This window comes from Capsicum annuum, chromosome 11 (assembly GCF_002878395.1).
Source record: "Capsicum annuum cultivar UCD-10X-F1 chromosome 11, UCD10Xv1.1, whole genome shotgun sequence".
Taxonomy (NCBI): Eukaryota; Viridiplantae; Streptophyta; class Magnoliopsida; order Solanales; family Solanaceae; genus Capsicum; species Capsicum annuum.
The window spans coordinates 4,447,764-4,467,595 of NC_061121.1; the positions used below are offsets into that span (position 1 = coordinate 4,447,764).

The 19,832-nt window shown below is 41.4% G+C and overlaps 1 non-coding gene and 1 pseudogene across 1 annotated transcript; both read right to left on the reverse strand.

Moving 5' to 3' along the window:
- Nucleotides 1–318: 318 nt before the first annotated feature.
- Nucleotides 319–1,199, reverse strand: LOC124888581 (annotated as a pseudogene).
- Nucleotides 1,200–7,438: 6,239 nt separating this feature from the next.
- On the reverse strand, nucleotides 7,439–7,513 carry TRNAP-UGG. Its single transcript has one exon. It is a non-coding gene; the product is annotated as a tRNA-Pro (tRNA).
- Between the last annotated feature and the right edge of the window lie 12,319 nt (nucleotides 7,514–19,832).

Consider the following 19,832-nt stretch of genomic DNA (forward strand, 5'->3'; position numbering starts at 1 on the left):
TTTGAGATTAAATCTTTAGAACCATGTGCCTAAGAGGGAGAGGACCTTTATAGCCATAATTCTTCCCGCGATTCTACCTCCTTCTACAATAGTGATCTATCCCGTCAATCCTACCCGTGAGCTATCCATTCTAACCTGTCTTTGCCTAGCAAGATACGTCTAGTTCTCCTCCGCTTGCCTATCTCAGTAGAAAATTGGAACAGTCTCCAATTTCAAAGAAAAAGCTGAGGCGAGAGCTATATACCTTTTGGAATCGGAGCAATAACTGCTATAAAGTAAGGAGATGCGCAGGAACGATCCCTAAAGCAAAGACTCGAAATGCTCCATGACTAAGTATACCCATTCAGACTCGCTTTTGTTCAATTATAAAAAAATAAGCACTTTGATGAAGATTTATAGCATCATTCAAGTAAATACAGATTAAGATCATAGAAACATAAGCTTGTGATATAGCTACACCTAATTCCAGACCGGTTAATGCAAGAACTATAAATAAAGGACCAAGATCCCCTATGAAATATAAAAGATCATTCATACATAGCATAGTCCAAGTGAACCCACTTAAAATCTTTACTGAACTATGACCAGCCATCATATTAGCAAATAAACGTATTCCTGAGCTTAATGCTAGAAAACAATAAGGGATTAGCTCAAGGAGTACTCAAAAAGGTGCTAATGGCAGTGGGACTCCTGCAGGTAATAAGAACCTTAAAAAATGAAGCCCATTTTTTTTTGAAATCCCACTATAGTAATGCCAATAAAAATAAAAAATGAGAGACCCAAAGCAATGAGAAAATGACTTGTAACTGTGAATCTATAAGGTATCATACCCTAGGGATTATAAAATAACAAAAAATTAAAAGTGATCGAGATGCAGGGGGAAAAATTTTATTTAACATTTCCGAAAAGACCACCTATCTGTTCATTTACCGAGTTCAGCAAGAAATCATAAATAAGCTCTACCAAGGATTGCCAAGCATTTGGTACTGAGTTTCCTCCTCCCTTTTTAGTAACAAAATAAACCAAAAGTAGGACCAAACTGAGAGTTAGTAGCATAAACAAAGACGGATTTATGAATGAGAAACATAAGTTTCCTATTTTCATAGGAATCAATGGATTATTTCAAATTGTTCAAGTGGGCTGGAGACGAACTGGGCTAGATCTAGTGTGAAATAAGTGAATTTATCTAGTTGAGGCATTCTTGATTGATTGAGACAAAATGATTCCCTCAATACAGCTTAACTCCGTTAAGCCTGTACGAGTAGTGAAGAAGTATAGAGCACTTTAGTTAGTTGTTGACCAACAGAAAGCATGGGATGAAAAAAGGCAGAATTGAGAATCTCAAAAAAATCTCTTTCTTTCTTTTTTAGAATAGCGAACACAACTCTGGGGATCATCGTAAAGTGTCTTCTTCTTTGGCTATGTGTTCATGTATAAGGGAGGCATTTTGATGACGTCAGAGATCTTTCAGTCATTTTGCCTCGACTAACTCATTTCTTGGTTGATCGACTGGCAAACGGTCGAGGTGCAAAAGATCAATGAAAGGTCGATGATGTTTATAACCATTCTTCCTTTGCTTTTTCACAACTTTACAAGGTAGCCATAGGGGAACCATTGGCTGGATTGAATCCTTATTTTATTTTGGCATCCCCCTCCTTACGATTAAGGTAAGGACTTCGGGCATGGCCAGCTAAGGCTAAAATTCCATTAAAGAGAATTTCCACGTGCTAGACCCATCTTATCTATTTGATGTCTACACTAACCTTTTAGAGTGTGGATTTTATAGTTTCTATTGGGAGCAGGCTTTCGAATATATAAAACTCATTTATGGTTTTCAATAATTTGTTCCAAGTCAGCCATGTACTACTATCGGTCATACAATTATTTTTTAATTGTATTTCTTTTCTTCTATGCCCGTGGGCCACCTAATATTTTGGATCTTCCTGCTGATTCGGTTCCATAGATGTAGGTGGGATTTTCCAAACTATGTCACCAAAAAGACTCCTCATGACAGGAGAGAAAGAAATTAGGGGAATTTAGAACGGATTCCACTTTTCTATATGCTAATTCGAATCTGGCGGGTCGCTCTTTTCTTCGTATGGGGAGTCTCGTGAGCTCTTTATGGAAAACTTATTCTTATTATTCTCCTCCCTTTTTCCTATCCTATGGATCAAAAGCTATGATTAACTCAGCTCTGACCTAGACTATAGTTCCCCTAGGGAATGCACATTCTCTATCCTATCCAAAAAATAGGGACGCTTATTAATAGAAAATTCTTAAATAAAATCTCAAACTTTTTTACCGCGCACCAATGTACAGCTTCTCGTACTGATGTGGCAAAGTAAAAGTGTAATTAAGCAAGATTGACTACCCTTTCAGTAGTAGTAGTGTCTACTGCCTGTCAGAATGGCTACTGACATATTGGATGAGGTGGCTAACCCGTGGAATAGCTTTTGGGTTGGTAGAATCTAAATAACCCCAATGGTGACTCCAAGACTTATCCTACCTACTCAAGCGGCAATCAGTACACATTCAGTGATTTCGAATATCACTTACGACATTTCGAAATTAGGGTTTGGGGGTTCAAGTTGTATATTCATTGATATTAAGGAAGTAGAGGCAGATTAAATCTGTGCCATCAACTTGACTACATGGAACTATCAATGACGCGTTCAAAGGAATCCTTTCTATCCTGTGAGCTCGAATTGGAAGTTCAAGCCCTGCTCTTTCCCAGTCTCCCTTTATACACTGCCTGCTTTCTTCTCCTGATCCTCCTTCTGATACGGATCCAACTCTCTATTTTTATGAACCAGTTAAACTCTCCATCTATGTCTGCATCCGAGCAAGAAGAGAAGTCGAGTCCATCTTTTTCTCCACTCAACCTTAGCTCGCTAAGCCGTTGATTTCCATGGATCCTTAGAAACTTTGAGTCTTGATGGAAAACCTACCCTCGCGAGAGATTGAGATAAAAGAAAGGATGGTTTAGATGCGGGTAAGAGGGGAACGACATGGATGGCTAAGCTGCTCCACCAGGTCTTATTTCCAGTTGGGAGATGGTTTGTATGGATGGTTCGGCTAGCCGGTTCTGGAACCACGAGCTTTCTGAGAGAGTTTGAATTAGATTCATTGATTGAAAATGCGGATTTGGTTCACTGTTGGTCGATTGACCAGTGGTTTGGTTGTTCTTAAGGCTAAGGAATGGTCGATAAGGGAAAAGAGAAGAAGGGCTAAGGCCTAAAAATTCCACTGATTGATTCTTTGATCCCGTCCACAGGTTCAGTAGTAGGTGGTTCCCCTTGACCTAGCAATAAAACCTAGGATGTATCCTCAATCTTTCGAGGGGTACGGAGCGGTATCGGAGTAGAAAATAAGCTAATCCGTTACCAGTGACCCATCTAATTGATTCGATCCAGTGCAGAAAGAAGCGAGTGAGCGGCAAATGATCAAATATCGGACCTGGCGAATATTTGTCTCTCAATCCCGAGATTCCAATCCAAATTATGCATTTCTTGACTGCACTAGATTTCTTGATTCACTGGGAAAGAGTAGAGAGTCAAGGTTCATTGGCAAGTACTTCCTTTCTATTAGTGCCACCAAAAAGGATGAAAAGAGATAAGATGCTGGTGGTTAGCCTGCCCTGGACTCATAATTGATAGTTTCTGATGAATGGAGATGGCTTCGAGCCTTCACTGAATGATGGGAATACCAATTGAGACTAGGAGAGGTGGCCTCATATCCCGTCCCTGGTTTCGGCTCTCCGAAAACAGAGTATACGGGGGCGGCAGATGGATTTAAAGTTGAGGGAAACCTAAAGGACAAAAGAAAGAGATTTATTTTGAGATACGGATTACTGCTTCTGAGCTTCGATGATCGGGAGGGCTTGATAGCTTCTATCCAGCGAAGGGCAGGAGAGGAAGAAATAAATGAAGAACTGGTGCCCCTTCGGATGGGAGTTGATGGCGGCCTTCAATGGTTCCCAAAATGGGCAGTTCCCTTCTCTTGGCAATCGCAGATGGGCTTTCATACTCTTTCTCTATATAAGATCCATAGTTTGAACAAGACAGTTGCACTGGGATACTCAGAAAGAAGTAAAGCGCATCCACAGCTACCGAAGAAAGAATAAGAGAATCTATACTATTTTTTGCAATTTTTGAAAGAGCCACATCAAGAATAAGAGCTGGTACCGCATGTGCCGTAGGACGGGCAGGAATGGGATATATATTTAAAACAACAATAGCAAGGAGATTCACCAACAGAAGAGGGCGGGACCACCGCGCTATTAGTGTCTTCTATATAAGAAGAGAGTCGAGTTTGATAAGTGTCGACTGAGGTTGCATAGAGCAAGCAAGGCGAGTTGCTTGCAATGGTTGCTTGCGTGCGAGGCAAGGTAGCACAAGCAAGGCAACGGTATAAGCAAGGTAGCTTGCAAGTCCCACCTCGAGCAACAGGTTACCTAAAAACAAATCATATTAGAGTCCTTGGTTCATTGTTCAATTGTTGAGATCGAATCTGATGGTAGCCGAAGGCTACTACAATGATTTGTAAGCTCAGGTTATCGGCAGAAAATGTAGTGCAAGCGGAATTCTCGCCAGACGATGTCATGCAGCCCAGATGAGTAGAGACAAGTGTCTAGAAAATCTGAGTGAGCGACAGGTGAGAAAGCGCAACGCCAACCGAAGAAAGAAGACCAGTTGAATTCAATTTCAATCATGAGGAGATGGGCAAGTCAAGCCTGCTGGTAGCCAGTATTCGAACTAGGGGAAGAAGTCATCAAGTTGCTTTCAGTCGTCCTTCTTCTTATGTACAAGGCACTAAACTAGTGATGTTAAGCATTTGCCCTTGAGTGAAGTTGAACTCAGTTGATTCTCAGATAAATCCCACATGAAGCAAAAGTCTATGCACCACTACATGAAAGATCTGACTGTCTAGTCAGAAAGAGTCTTTCTAGATTTAAGAGTGTTTCATCAAACTAGAAAGATTTGAATCTCAGATAGATGGACACGTAAGTAGTGGATCTCACGTCCTATCCTTAAGTCTTCTTAGTGATTGTCTGCTCTCAATGAATCAATGCACGGTGAAACTCTGAGTTGAAAATGACTAAGCTTTTTGCCTTGACCTTGAAACTAGTCTGAGCCTTTCCCAGGGCACCTTGCCTTCTTTCCTTGGCTTGGCGGGACACAAAAATGATTCTTTGCTATCTAAAAGGAGTTTCAATTTCGCAGAACCTATAGGAGCAATAGACGGAGTGGAGTGGAGTATGGCTATTAGTCTGGCGCAGTATCCTCACTGTTGTTGTTACAGAATCAACTCTGAACGCTATTCATGGTTAGCTGTAAGAAAAAATAGCGATTGTTGAAGAAGTTTGCTCTTTCGATAACTCTTATTGCTCTAAATAAGCTCTCAACCTTTAGGAGTGCAGGTACGACTAGCTTACTCCAACCTTCTTGTGTGACCACATGTTGGAGAAAAGAGTTCCACATCTTACTTTAACGGCAATGTCAAGATCTCAGTCTATCTCTTTCTCATATCTGACACTCTCTTCTATAGACCGCTAAGTCGCATCCAACTTCTTGTACTCTAAGAATGAAGGTTGCAAACTACCTTAACAAGCGACCACTGGACTTGTGAAAGAGAGCTCTTCTTCGCATCGAGAATCGACTATTTACCCTCTCTTCTTGCATTTGTGCATTTCGGGCCTTGGGCAAGCTCCCGACATTCCTGGATCAAGCCCCTCTTTGCCGCTGTCCAATCCAATGTCTACTTCATCAAATTCCCTGTCTACTGAAAATGGATGAACCTATCCACAGGGATTTTGAGCATCACTTCTTTTTTTTCCCCAACGACAAAGGAACTTACGGGCGGGGCATTTTCGGGGACTATCTTGCTTCCCATTACTAAATAGGGCAATTCCTCGCACATAATTAAGGGAGCCGTTGGAAGGTGACTAAAACACCAGAAACGGGGACTACCCGAGCTAATGATAGAGGCAAGAACACTTTCCGGCCAAGTCCCATTAATTGATCATAACGATATCGTGGAAATGCTGCACGGACCCATATATATAGGAACAGAAAAAGAATTACCTTTATACTAAAACAGATCGATTCTGGGATCTTCTTGGAAATGGGAAGATCTAGGATAGGCGGGCAACCTCCTGGGGAGAGCGATGTGCATAGACCAGGTGAGTAGGGATGCAGCTCTGTGGACCGCTCGTCGGGCCTGATAGGTGGTGGTATCACACCCTTATCAAAGGAACTATACGTGACACTCTCGCATTATAAGACTCCATTCCGGAAGTAGGACCTTCCCTTTTCTTTGACCAACGGGCCCTCAAACCTTTATGATTTCATGTCGAACCTGGTCTCCATCTTTGAACTTTACGTTCGATGAGACCCCAGGTCTCGCTATTTCCGTTTTATAGGTCACGCCTTAACCTTGTTAGGAAGCAGAGTTGGCTAGCTTTCGGCATATCTTTTACGTCACCGGCCACATAGTCCGCAGCGTCTTTCACTGCATCTCATTTGTCGGGGCTGAATCTCTTTTCTTGAGCGATCGCCTTCGCTCGTTGGCAGAATGCCTTGATACATGCGTCTAGTTTGTTGGGGTGACACTTTGCTTCTTTATACTCTTAGGAGGCGAGAAACTCCCGTCCCCTTCTCTTTCCTTACTCTTCCAAGAATGGTTCAGGGGGAGCCGGTTCCGCCTCCGACTGAGGAGGGAAATTTCCATCGATAGACGGTAGCTTCGATAAGCTGGGACGTGAAAGTTAAAACCCTAAACTTAAAACCCTACCCTTCTTTGCTACTCACTATCTAAGGAGCAAATCCAAAGTCGGTTCTCAAGGCCCAGAAGCTCGGGGATTGAATACCCCTATGTTTCAAGTGACTGGCTTGGCTGGTGCTGCGTTCACCCACTTGCACACGTCCTTGCAAGCACAAAATCCTTAGTTCTCCCGCTACTACATGGGCCGGTGTACTCTTATCGCTAACCCTGAGAGAGGCTATACTCTAAGAGCCAACCGACTCATTATCCCTGGATGCAAGGATTAAGAAATAGCAATGTATCAGGGGCTGAGCGTACCTTCCGCTCAGGAATAAGAAATTGAGCTATTTAGTGTTGGTTCCGCTTTCCTTTTTCTAGCTCTTCTTTGGGTTCCCTATCGGTGCGTGTATGCCTTCGTTAAAGAAAGAAGGGGAATCACAAGAAATTTTTATACACCTAGGCCTAATTCCATTGATGAATCATTCGAGAATGAATTTAGCGAGACTAATCTAATCTTATTCAACCTTAGATGGGAATTAGGGCGAAGCATGGGGCGGTCTCTGGCTTCTTAACACGCGGCACACCAACTTGAAGTTTGATTTGAAAATCTCTCTCAACCTTCATTTCTCGCGCCCTTCTCGTTGTTTTGACTTGCTCTTAGGCTACTGTATCCATATCAAGGTGACAGGATTTGAACCTATGACCCTCTGTACCCAAAACAGATGCGCTGACCAGACTGCGCTACACCTTATCTCACCACCCCAAAGCATATAGATCCACCCAATCGATGAACACTCAAATCAAAATCGCCCATCCTTTTGGGCACAGGGATGCGTGAACCAATCCGAGTAATCAACCATTTTTTTTGAATCTGCCTCAAGCCCCAACCCTACTGCCAAAAAGACGTCCATATAGTGCAGGAGCACTCACATTTATTTGCTTACTCTTTCACTTTCATTTCGAAATCCGCCTAGCTCCCAACTACAGTTTAGACCTTTCGCCTGGTTAGAAGTGGATTCGAACCACTGACACAATGATTTTCAGTCTTTTGCTCTAATCGGCTTAGCTACCTGAACCACTTTTCTAAAGTCTGTTTTCTTCATCGAATAGCGCCCTACCTTACCACTTGACTAGTAAGGGAAAAGCCCTTTACTAAACTAAGAAAATAGAATAGATAGGATTTTTTTGCTTCTTCGTCAAGCTTTCGAGCAGCTCTTTCAACTGCCGCCTAATCCCCCAACATGATCGACGAACCAAGAGCCGTGCAGGAACTGCCGGAGGGAGCTTGCTTATAGAAAGAAGATAGGCAAAAAAACAAGGTGCAACGAGCTCTCCGCTCTGTCTCACTAAGAAGTGCTATTCTGTCCTCCAGGGGACTGGACTCAACCAAGAGGTTCTTTCTCTCACGTAATTTCGCCCGCCCCTTTCATTTCTTACCGAAGAAAATGAAATTCGAACCCATGATACAATGTTCTTGTATGTCAATTTAGCAAACCAATGCCTTAAGCCACTCAGCCATACCTCCAAGTTGTTGATCAGAATGGAATTGGATGTGCCGGGTTTGGTTGCGTGCCCGAAGGAAGGGCTATCTGATCCGATCAACTACGTAAGCCGTAGCGCGCTAGCGCGCGTACTCTTCCTGTATGAGCGAGACTCCATCCAAATCTGCCACTTCTTGGGTGACCCCTTCTTTTCTATGAACACCCCACCGCTGAATGATTCACTTTTAAGTTCTTGCCTCCGACCCGGGAGAACACAGGGTCAAGCCAAGCCCTGACCCGCCTAAATGGAATTCATATCTCCTTCATTTGGTCAAGAAGGGAGGGGAACTGGACTCTTCCTCTTCTATTACATTTACATTACATTATGGAGAAGTCCATTCTCGTCATAATCGATCCACGTCCTAGCGTAGTGCCCGGCTTGCTTAGCAACCAAAGCTAGCTTACTAAGGTAGTTTACTTTTTCATTTTGAAAAAAAAAGGTGAAGGCATTTTTCCTTGATTGCATGAGCTAGACATCAAGACAGCAAACCCCCCTTACTCACCTCAACATCTATAAAAAAAGCTCTTTCTCCTTTTCATTTCATAATAATAAGGTAAGCATCAAGCTCTCGATCCAGAGCTACTGCTTCAAGAATCAACTGAGCTCAGGAAGTCAGGTTAAGACATCGACTTTGACAGGGGAGATGAAAAAGAATTCCTGTCTTTAGAAGTAAATCCCACTAAACGTCACTTGTACGCTTGACATGAAAAGTAGAGGCAAGTGGATTCAAAGGCCGAGCCTTAATCCTACTAAAAAGCTCTGTTCTGTGCTCCTTACGCCCTTATGAATTTAGTTGAAGTATAGGTCATCGATTCAATCTATCTTGATGGGATTTTTCTAGTAGGCAGTGAGAAGATTAGTAGTATCAACAAGAGGCTACATCAATAGCTGCAAATTTCGGGTAGGGTAGGCTTGGAGTCAGAAGTCCTATTCTCCCCAACAAAATAAGCACTTTTGCAAAGTTCACCTTCCCGCGGTCAAAACAAGACTTACGGATAACAATCAGACCTTACCAGGGACAGGGACCAGTCTATAGAGCCTAATTAAAAGAATTTGGGCTTGCTTTTTCAATTCACATCCATGAGTGAGGATTCCTCTATCTCTTGGTCGCTTCGATCGGACTCTAACAGCTTAGGGAAGAATGATGGGTCACTAACAAGGCCCCTAAATGACCGCTCAGAAGGCCTACCTATTTTTTTCCCAATCTGTCACTTGCTCGTCCCTCTCTCATGGAAATGGTCTCTCATCTCCAACCAGTCAAGTGGCCCTTGGGCCACCTTTATTTCTATTAGTTCTTACATAACCAATTTTCAGGAAGTAAACAAAGTCTTTTCTTCAGAAATCCACTCCTGAAGTCACGTCTTTTAGTACTGGGACTGAAGTAAAGTACTTTCGAGTTGCTCTTTGCCTAAAGCCCTCCTTCCAACTTAGTTAGAAAGACCAACTCTAAATAGCTTTAGCATTTATTGAGTTGAAAAGGTATTTATAGATTTTAGAACTCAGGGGAAGGTTTGGAACCCTAGTAGCAGAATGGAATCAGTTTACCGAGCTGACTTCCATGCCAACATGAGTAGTTTAACTCATCACTACCTTGTAAGAGCGTTGAAAATTGTTTTTGCTTTTTTTGCTAAAAAATTTGGAAAAAGTATTCAAAGAGCCTTTGCATAGTTTACGAATTCTGCTTAGCTTAGTAGGGACCTAAACACAGGAATTTCTTTTCTCAGAGTCAGACCACACCTTATGACGAAAGGGGAAGAAAGGACGGATCACCTGTCGATCTGTGATCAAAGAAAACTATACCTGAAGAATGGGATCCAGATTGACAAGCACAATAGGTTAGGCTTGGCTATTAATCTACGCTCATTGATGAGACGGCGACATAAAGAAGAAAGTATACCCTTTGTCACCCCCCTTGTCACAACAAAGTAAAGAAGAGATACACACTTTGGAATTGGTGGGATTTAGGATGGAATTGAATAGCGAATGCACTTATGGTTAAGACAGGTCCTGCATCTCCTACCTAATACAATTGATCGACCCATCATTTTTTTCCTTCAATAATGCCTTTGCTTCACTTTGACGACGCTATTTTACCAAGGAAAGACTACCTTTTTTTGAATGGAAGAAAACGAAGGGGTGAATGAGCCCTGCGGTAATGAGCCGTAAGAAAGATAAGTAGAGCATTTCTTTCACCGGCCTTTATAGGAGTAGGGGAGAGTGGTGAGATAGATAGACATCCAATCCTGCAGCAGCTAGTTGCTCGGCCTTAGTCTTGGGCTGATCTCAGACTTCAATCAACCCCTTCATACTTTGATCCAATCAATCGATCGATCAAGAGACTAATCTCTTTTGTTTGGTCCGGTAGCTAAAAGAAAGTCCTCGCTTTCTCTTGAACAAGGGAAGGGCGTAGCGTTAAACCTGCCTCGTCTTTCAGAGGTTTGGAACCCTTCTTTTGAGCACCAATTGGAAATCCAATATGACTTCTAAAATAGAAATGAGCACAGGTGAGAGGACCCTACTTTCCCATATCCCTCTCCCCACGAGCAGAATACCATAGATGCACAACACGTGGGCCTTGTCTAACGAACGATGACTTTTGATTCTTCACTTTAAGGAGTAGATTCGTTGCGTAACCCTACCTATATAAAAGAAAAAAAATCAATCACTAGTTCCCGAGCAATTCTACCTTCTTTCTATTATCTAACGCTCATGCGTCCCCTTTCTCCCACTCTTTTAAAGCTTTCAATAAAGCCTTCAACACTGTGGAAGCAGCAATCGGTCTGTTGGAAAGTTCCTGCATAAGTTGTCGGATCCTAAAAAAAAACTTTTCTGGGGACGCGCTGTTCAAGTCAAGTTTCCTTATTGTGCCTTCCAAGACATCCCTTCTAACTTCCCTATTTCCAAAGGAAGAAAGAAAGGTCGAAAGCTCTCTTTTGAGAGCCTCTTTTGTTGGGCTCGGCGGCCCCAATTGTAAGGCTAGATCCAGATCCCCCATAGCCTGTTCAGTATGAGGAATGGCTGGTGGAGCATCAGGATTTCCTTGATCCATTCTTAAGATCTCAGCCCCCCTACCAACTCGTTCCCGGTGATATTAGGCACTCCCCCATTTGGGCTGGAAATAATATAACTGTCCATAAAACAAATCATTGCTGTGTTTTTGGTCTCATTGAATAAAATGCAAACGAAATGACTTACTAGCCACAGTATTTCCCCGACACAACCTACATTCACAAATGATAGTTGTTTAGAAATTTCTCCAAAATTGTGACTCAAGTGTAATGATACGTATTATGTAAGGTTTTGGGATTCTTATTGTTTCTATTATATAATAATTGGAATCATAGAGAAAAAAAAATGATAAAACAGAAAGGACAAAGGAAAAGGAATCGAATCTCACTCATTTTCAGGTAAGATTTACTTAGCTCGCTCCTTGCTCGCGGAGCGGCATACCAATAAAAAGATAAGCCTTATCGGATTGGAATCGATGACTTAAGCTTCTTTCTTAAGGGCCTTTAAAGACTGGCCATTATCGAACTCTTCTAATTTATGATTTTTTTTCACCGATCTTGGATCGAGAAAAGCAGGCTTGACAGGCACGAGTCTTCATTTATAGGACTTTGTGGGATGGGCCCGTGCATGTAGGCTTGGGTCTTCATAACGTACGTTATTTGATGACTCAGTGCATGGATTTCATGAGTCCATTGGCATAGGCTTAGGCCTATTTTGTAAGTGGGTAGTCTTTGGCAGGCTTAGAGATTCAATTAAGGGGAGCACTCTAATAAATTGACTATTGGTGGCATCAGAGAGAGAAGCTGAGTCGGGATGAGGGAATTTTTTCTATGCTTTTCTCAGATAATGCGGGTGCGAGAGTGAAGCTATCACCTGGTTTAACCAACCGTCCGTCCTGGTGCCTTGCTACTGATTTGACCACTTCTCATCATTAATCTAGGTTCACCTTGGCCCTCTCCCCAGAGTTCTTATGAAGACTCTGGTGGTGCATGTGTATGATAGGGCCCCCCATAAGCACCAAAGATCGGTGATGTTGTCATGATAAGTGTGGGAAGTCGATAGTGTACTCGATGATTGAAGGACCTATCGACTTGCATTAACTTCCTATGGATAGTAGGGGGAACTTTAATTTAATTGCAGATCCATTAGAAAAAACTTTGGGGTCGGCCTCCTGACTTCAATGCCTTTATTGAAGTGATGAGCTTTGAAGATATGATTTTCTCATTTAGATTATTTGATTGGGCTTTCAATGACAATAAATTGACTTGGAGCAATAATCAAACCGGTTAACATTGTATCTGGGCCAGACTAGATAGAATCCTTTTTGAATAGGGACTGCCCACTTCTATATAAAAGCTATTTTGCTTCCACCAGAGTCAACCATTTTCTATCAGTATCCTCTGATCACTCTCCTCTAGTAATCTCCTTATAAGATTATAATACTCACAGGCCTGGGGTCTTTCGTTTCCAAAGAATATGGATTCAGCATTCTTATTTTCACATTGATCTCAACCATGCTTGGGAAATCCTTTTCAAGTCTTCTCCAGGAAGATTGACTCAACAAATAAAGCACTGAATTGGCGAACTATTTCAGAATATAGAAATGCTGAAAACGAAGAAGGAAAATTTGCTCTTGAACAGAGTTGGTCTGCTGATAAGAAAATGGAGTTAGATTCGGCCAAGAGTAACCTTGAAAAACTTCTACTTTACGAACAAAGATAGAGAATAAGCACCTTAAACTAAATTCAGAACTTGTCTCTATGGCAGGAAGCTCTTAATTTATTTCATATATTACTTTCTTCTCAAGGTTCAGTACTTAAAGATGAGATCCTTGAGACCATCCCCTCTCTAGTCACAGAGGAAGATAATAAGATGCTAACAGCCCTCTTAATATGGAAGAAGTTTAAAAGGCAATTTTTAGCATGTCGACGCGCACTAACCCAAAAAAAGGTCTCCCTTATTCTTTAAAGCCATCAGGCTTTCCAGATTCTTTTTATATACAAAATATTGTTAGTATTTCAAAAGACATTATTTAGAGTTGTAAAACTCCAAAGGGATAGAGGTTTTCCCCTCTCTCCCATAGGATATTCTGAGCACAAAATAATGTTAAAACGACAATCATTATTGAGTGGTTAAAATATTCTATAGGTGTCAAATAGAGCGTTAATGGGGTTGAAAAGGTTAAAACCTTTAATATCCCATTACTATCTCTGATTAAGCTGTGGCAGTCCCTGATGAGGTCATAAGTCACGTCTCAATTCCTGGTTGGAACCTAGGCGCCCCCCCGGACTGAGTCGTGATGTCCGATAAAGTGAGTGGAATGAGCCTCGGAGGTTTGGTCTGATTGTTAAATCAGTCAGATATCCATCCGGTGCCATTCCTGGTGGGATCTATTAGAACAGATCAACGATAGGTCCGTTAACCATATTTCCTTTTGATGGTCTGGACTGTCCTTTGTTCCAACCATGGGATCCTCTTAAAAGATTCTACTGTGTGAATTCTTCCTAATTATTCAGATGGTACCAGTTTCGTGTAGCATAAAATAGAAGATGGTGCTTTGATAATGAAATGTTATCAAGGGGACGTCTCGTGGAGAGCCCCGATTGAATGTTAACAAGAATGAGTGTTGCTATGATATAGTTAGAATAATGTATTCTCCTAATAATTCAAATGGTACCAGTTTCGTTTAGTATAACACGGAATATGGTGCTCTGATAGTAAGTGATCAGGAGGGTATTTCAAAAAAAAGCCTCGATTGAATGTTAATAGATATGTTTTTCTCTCAGTTTTATGCGACAGCGCAATTAGAGTCTAAGTTGAAACTTAGATTTTAATCTACGCATCATAAGGGTAACCTTGTGTGAGGGCATAATGGAAAAGGAAACTTTCTTTGTGTCCAATGGCTGAAGGGTCTATCTTTGTCATAATAAAAGTCAATTTTCGAACAAAAGGATAGATGGATCCTTGAAGAAAGACTAGAGAAATCTGTTGAGTATTACAGTTGTGCGGTATCTATGTTTCGCGGAGGCCTATCAGGAAAAATTTAGGGGAAATAACCTTCTTCTAAATATGGAATAAAGAAATAAGAATATTGTTGGGATTTCAAAAACTTCGAGCTGACCTTATTTCTTCGCTGAAGGTGCGATCCCCCGTTCCATCAATGCTACTTTCCTTGCTTTGATTCCTAATATTTTAATCTAGGACTACCTCTATTTAAATCTGAAAAAGAAAATTTCTCATCTTCTGGATAGAGTATAAAATAAAGTGGTAGGAGATGAAAGCATTGTTATCCAGTGGATTTTGCAAACATGTTCTTTTCTCGATGCCTGTACACCTTTTTGCAGGGATTCTAGTTTCAAAGGGAGTTCTTGACCAGTTGGAAAAAATGTTAGCAAACTTTTGGTGAGGCAGTGATGAAGACAAAAGAAAGCTTCACTGGATATTTTTTGATACTATGTGCCTACCTATTCAGGAAGGGGCTTTGGGTCCTCCTACTACAAGACATTTTCAAGAGCTTTCAAAAGCTTTTCGTATGAAGTTTACCTGGTCAATAAGAGGGGGGTAGAATATCAGAGAGCCAGGGGTGGAACCAGAAATCAGTGCTAGCTCTATTTCCAATCCACCATTTTGGGCCCTTAAGTATTGGTGGGGTTGCCTGAAAATAGAACTGATTTCACTCTAAGTCCTGACAACCAAGTTTGGAAGCAGCAAACCATAGGGCCTTTCAGATAGTTTCTTTTGAAAAAGCAGTCCAAAGTATGACTCCCTCTTATTGACCCGGCCAACTCCTTTACTAGTTATTTCTTTAAAATCATAGATGTGCTTGACGCACATGGAAACTGCTTTTTCAATGATATCGAAGCATTTTTGCCTCACAGAGTGGTTTATGATATCAGGAATAGTGGTATATTCACATATCATCAGGAGGACAGGGGTATATGGAAAAAGAATCGTAGTGAGTCATTTATTCTCAAAGCTGGTTAGTAATCGATAAGAAATCGAACGGGCATTCAAGCTTGGACTCAATTTGTCTGGGATAAAGCCATTCCTACAATAATTAGCATTTTTGCATGGAAGCTCTTATTTTACTTTGTATGCGGGGATTTCAGAATTAGTTAAGGGGATAAATTTAGACGAAAGGTATAAGATTAGCTAGCAAATACTTGTGCTGTTTGGAGCATGATAAATAAAGTATTGATCGCCTCTTCATCAAGAGTGAGCTTGCTATGGAGGTTTGGAACCATTTTGATTGCCTTTTCAATATAAGATCCTTCCAAACGGATTCCATTCAGTCCTGACGGTTTAACGGATCTAATAGGAAATCCTAAGTAGGCTACGTCACGTCTATGCTTACTATTTTTTCAGTTTGGGAACTCTGGAAGGAAGGCAATAGCAGTAAATTAGAAAACCTAATATCTCAATCGGCTGCTATTATTCCAAAAATTACGGACTGGCTGAAAGACTGTTCTCAGCTTCTTGACATCAGATCATCTTGGACGTTTACTGATTCTATTCTTATGGATGCGCTCTACATTCATCAAGCTCATAAACTCGCAATTGACTCCAAAATCATTGTTGATTGCTTCAACAAAAATAAAGAAGCCCCTAAAATTACCCATACCTAGACTCATGGTGGAGTTTCATTTCATCCAAATTATCGGCTGGCCCTTTCAAAATCGTCTATACATTTAGAGAAAACAATAAAGTGCCAGACTCTTTAGCAAACTTCGACTGCTATTCTCGGTTTGACTATAGGTTTTCCTCTACAGCTGATCTTCCTCAACAAATTCAGGTTTTTTCTCTCAAAAAAGTGGGCTTATTGAATATCATATTGGTTTGGCTTTGTTCACATTCAGTAGCAGCTTGCTGTTGTCCTTTTAGGACAGGAACTCCTGCAATAGGCAGCTAGCCTTAAGTCCTTTCAGTCAAGTGAGCTAATTTTTTTCGTGCTTCTTAAGTTGACGTTGACCTGTATATAAGTCAGATGTTGGAAAGGTAAGGCCCCATAATATAAGCACTCTTTCAGTCAAGTAATGCCTTTAGAGCCTATAGTATAGCTGAGTAGCTAAGAGCTTCTGGGAATTGAAAAATGTAGGAATCGACTTGTTTTGCGTTAATGGGGATTTGAGGGACGTCTTCTCTTTCCCTTATCAAGCAAGTCACACCTCTAATCGCCCTTGATGCCATCTTGATAACTGGACTGAATGTCTCATCATAGTCTATACCCTATTGCTGGTTGTAGCCTTTGGCTACCACGCGAGCCTTGTAGCGATCAATAGTCCCATCAGACTTTCACTTTCTCTTGTATAAACCACTTGCGAGCCGATACACAAATTTTGAAATCCAAATTTCGCAGGAAAATGGGAGAAAGCTTTTGACAAAATAAAGGAATACCTCTATTCTAGTGCCTACAATGCCAGGAAGCCTTTATTACTATACCTATCAGTCACTGAAACCACTATGGGGTCTATGTTGGCTTAATACAATGAAGATAGATGGAAGTAAAGGGCCATCTACTACCAATGTAAGAAAATGACTGACTACAAGACCAGGTATACCAATTTGGAGAAAACCTGCTTGGCGGGTAAGGCAGAAATTGAGGCATTACATGCTGTCTTACCCAGTACATTTAATAGCTTCCATAGACCTAAAAAAAGTATTTGTTCGAGAAACTCGCCTTAACGTAACGAGAAGGACCGCAAGATGGTTACTGCTTTTGTCTGAATTCGACATCATGTATGTAACCAAAAAGGAAGGTCGATAGCAGAACACCTTGCACCCTATCAAATCAAGGAGGAACATGAGTTTAAGAATTGCTTCCCAAACGAGGAAATAGCTGTCACAGAAGAGGTGGCCCTTGGGCCGCTTGACTGGTTGGAAAGGGGTTCGACTCAATATTCTTATGTGTATCCTTTGGCCACCAATCTAGCCTTCAACCCCTCAACTGCTCCATCAAATTTTTGTTGACTTTATAGACCCACTTGTAGCCAATGGCTTCTTTCCCTAGAGGAAGAGAGACTCAATCCCAAGTAGCAAACCATTCTAGTGCTACGATCTCTTTCTGTATAGAGCTGCCAGCAGGGTTGAGATATGGCCTCTGCAAAGGTATCAGGTTAAAAACGATGGATGAAATTACAAAAAATACTTGTAGGAAGTAGATAGAGACTTAGTTGATACAAACCTATGAATAGGAAAATAAAGACGGGTGGATCTACGTACCCTGAGAATAGAAGCTAGAGAACCTAAGTCTAAAGAAGAGTCTTGGTTCAAAGTATAGGGAGAGAGGGAGACCACTGAATCAGTTGGCTCAGCTCTGAAAACTAAGTGACGAGAATCTGTCTTCACAAACCTACGAAACTTCCCCTTAAGCTGATTATTCTGGTCACCCGGATCTTGCTGACTCTATTGAATCAGAGAATTTTGATGCTGTCTCACATAAACTCCTCAATAGTTCCACCCCTCCCCTCTAAGGGGAGACAAGGGAACATAATGTCCCACCATCATGGGGAATCTCAAAGCCCCAAGCTTCGTAGTAAGTTCGAAAAAAGTGGCATATCGAGAAAGGTGGAATCGTCATGTAGAAGGATCATTAACACTTGTACCCTTTTTGAGAGAGGGTTACCCCAACCTCACTCAAGAAAACACATAGAGTGAGATGTAGGGCTCAGTTTGTCTTGTGCAGGATATGGAATTTTCACAAAGCACGTGCATCCGAATAGTCATCAGTTTGAAAGGGAGTAAAACGCCCAAAGATAACGTGTAGAGGAGATCGCTCATCAATAATAGGAGCCATCGTCTTCTTACTCAGATAAGCGGACATCATTAAATTGGCTTTACTAGGGATCCTATAATAGGGAACTTTCATTCCCAGTAGAAATCCTCGAGCAACTTTACTAATACTAATAAATAAGGGGAAGGCCCAATATTTTCTATTAGTATAAGGAAGGCGCTAGCTAGCGCCCAACCTATACAAGGGCTTTCCACCTCCATTTGGTCGTGCTGCTATGATGTAACGTGCAGTCGTCCCAAGGAAGCAGGATGTATGGTATAGGGACCCCTATTTTATCTCCCTTAAAGTCCTTTATGGATTTCGAGTTGGGAATAGAGTTGTGGCTTATTCGGTGCTATATCACAATTTATTCTCAGGCATAGCTGTTCATGAAAGGTGGCATGGGACATCTGTCAGCAGCGAGAGTCTTATATCCGAGTGAGAGGCTAGACCAATTCCATTCATCCTGGCCTGATCCAAACAGATCTTGTTGAATGAATTGATCCATTATTTTATGCCCTACTTCTTTGTCAATTTATTCCTACTTGGACCCGCCGTACTTCCTTTGACTACTCCTGAGATATAGTAGAAAGTTTTTTTTATGGTGGAGAGTGGGGAGTGAAAAGACCAATGCAGCAGAGAAGGACTGGATGAACCGGAATCCACTTATTAAGACAGACGATCGAGAAAGAAAGGCTCCGCGTTCAAACATTGGTTGATCTTTGCTTAGCATGCTAGCCGCTGCTTCATTTCGTATAGTGATAACGCTTTCTCTTTCTTAGCGCTCTGCCCCCTTGTATAGTAAGGGATACTTTGGTTGCGCGGATTTCTCTTATAGGGTGACTTGAATCAGCTTCACCTACTTGACTCAGCGGTTAGAGTATCGCTTTCATACGGCGAGAGTCATTGGTTCAAATCCAATAGTAGGTAAAACCGATCGAAACCCCTGCTTTTGCCAGCATGACAGCAAGCACGGACTGGCAGCAAGGAGTCAATTGAATGATCAAAGCATCGGTTGCTTCCACCTGTGGCCTTCTTCGACTGCCTTGACACCTTAATATCAAGGAACCCCCTATTCCACAAGTAGGTGGACACCCGGAGGGTCAGAAACACCAACGGGAAACCTTTTACCGCGCCACACGATTCTTTTGCGAAGCACTCTTTCCACTCCTGCCCCCGCAAGCAAAGAGGTTTCAAGATAGCAGGCGACCAAAAAGCTCCGAGCAAATCTTCTAGAGAGCGTACCCTTAGTTTCTACTCTTTCTCTATTCTAAAACGAAAAATCAACAAAAGAAAAAGGAAGTGGACTTGACCTATTGAATCATGACGATATCCGCTATTCTGATAGTAAAATTCGATAGAGATGAAATTGGAGCAGTTGATTTTTTTTTATTTCATTTTGTTGTTTTGGACTGCACAAGAATTTGTCGATATTTTCGATTAAATCTTCTTGTTACTAGATTTTCTATAGGAAAAATTATAGGAATAAATTGTTATTCCTTTCCTCTACAGATAAACCTTTCTTCCAAGTCACACCATAAGAGCCATTTATTATCTTTCTTTGATTCTAGATCAAAGATTAATTTCTATCTAGATTATATATCTATATTAAGTAGATTGTAGATTTCGATGTATATCTATCAGATCGTGGCTTCATGTAACAAATATTTCAATATCGTTGCATCCGGTATTTTTGTTTTGTACCAACAGTGTGATGAAGAATAGATCCGAGAAAGAGACTTTCATTTCC